Source organism: Nanorana parkeri, unplaced genomic scaffold (assembly GCF_000935625.1).
Source record: "Nanorana parkeri isolate BGI_ZX_2015 unplaced genomic scaffold, ASM93562v1 scaffold189, whole genome shotgun sequence".
NCBI classification, from domain to species: Eukaryota; Metazoa; Chordata; class Amphibia; order Anura; family Dicroglossidae; genus Nanorana; species Nanorana parkeri.
In genome coordinates this window covers 109069-110871 of record NW_017306457.1, presented here as the reverse complement: position 1 = coordinate 110871, position 1803 = coordinate 109069, and positions in this window count along the sequence as shown.

Genomic DNA, 1803 nt, shown 5'->3' with positions numbered 1-1803 from the left:
ATTACCTATAGCAATCAGATTGTATGGGGACATTACCTATAGCAATCAGATTGTATGGGGACATTACCTATAGCAAACAGATTGTATGGGGACATTACCTATAGCAAACAGATTGTATGGGGAAATTACCTATATAGCATGTAATCAGATTAGAGGGGGTATTGCCTATAGCAATTAGTTAGCTTAGGCCTTTCATTCAGTGGGAAGATACAACAAAATACTCCATTCTACCAGCAGCAGTCCCCCATCTGCACCTGTTTTCACAAACCAGCCCTAATGTGTCAAAGTGTGAGATGTGTTGGAATTTGTAGAACAGAGGAGTGAAGAAATGTAATAAAGCAATAATCAAAATGTTGATCCTGTGTGAGGCACTCTGGTAATGTATATGGCTGCATAATGCCAGTATAAGCTGATTGATCCCACAGAAATCATAGTGGCACTAGAGGGACCACAGAGGACAATGCAGGAAAAGCTGTGATATGTATAAAAGGCTTCATTCATCATGGTCTGGATCTATATATTAACAGGGGCAGGGCACTGATATTTCACACATATAAGGTGCAGGCTATACCTAGATACATCAATGTGTTGCATATAACATGAGATTTTTAAACTCAGCCACACAAGACACACAGGTATTTGATTTCTGTAAACCAAGAAATGTCAAGCTGTCACTCTCAGCCAATCAGATTTCATGTTTTACTTTCCAGTGCCAGTCAGAGAATGAAAGCCAAAATCTGCATAGCCCTAGTAAGCAATGACCTTTCTATGGGTTGTCACATTTCAGACTCTTTGTATCCTTATAGAGCAGAAAAGACATACATTGTAACAATATGTAGAACAACTAGAGTGATAGCAGCACATTGGGGCTGATTCATGAAAATAAAGGGTTCTGATGAAGGATGAAGCTTATTTGATTGCCTGCAGTAACATCAGGTTAGGTCAGCTCAGTCTTACGGGAGTCAATCTTTAATATCAAACGATGGAACTTTCTGACAAGTGCACCAGACCCTATCCCCTCCACAATGTAAGCCAAGCATCTCAATGGGCTGTATTTAAACAACCAAAGCATATACATTTGCTCTTTCTTTAATCCAAAAACAAAGTGTCTGCTTACCACCATGAACTTGCTTCCACCATCACCTGAGAGATACAAGACAAGGTCAGCAGGACAACCAGCAAATATCTAGACACCATGGCTGCCCCAGGTACCCCAAAACTTCCAGACCTCAGCAAAAGTCCCAAGGCTGTCTGAAAAAAAAAAAAATCAACACACAATAAATACAAAATATAAAAAAAGTTTCTAATGTATCTTGTAGTAGCAAAGTTTATTTAGTCCCAAATATCTGGAATAAAACATTTTTAAACATGACATTAAGATAGAACTAAACGAATTAATTATAGAATTAAAGAAAAGCTATTTTTACAAAATCGATTGAATAATAATGATACAATGGCATAGGAGAACAATGTGCTTAATAGGCAGGGGGGGGGACGGACGGACTCCAGGAACATACTGTGTCACTAGACCTGTGTCTTAGCAGAGCTATAGAGACGGCTCCGACTCTGCACTGGGCAGCGCTATCGGTGCTGTCTGTGTCTCAGATCTCTGCGCTGCTGCTGTGTCTGCCGGCTGCCGCTGCAGGTATAATTTATGTGTGCTAATAGACTTTCAAAGGATGTCCAAACCCTGAAACTAAAAAGTACTAACGAATAACATTTGGATTAAGCAATCCTCCCAGCTGCCAGTGTCAGCCCGCACATCTGGTACTCAATTTGAAGGTCCCTGTTCTGCTAAAGACA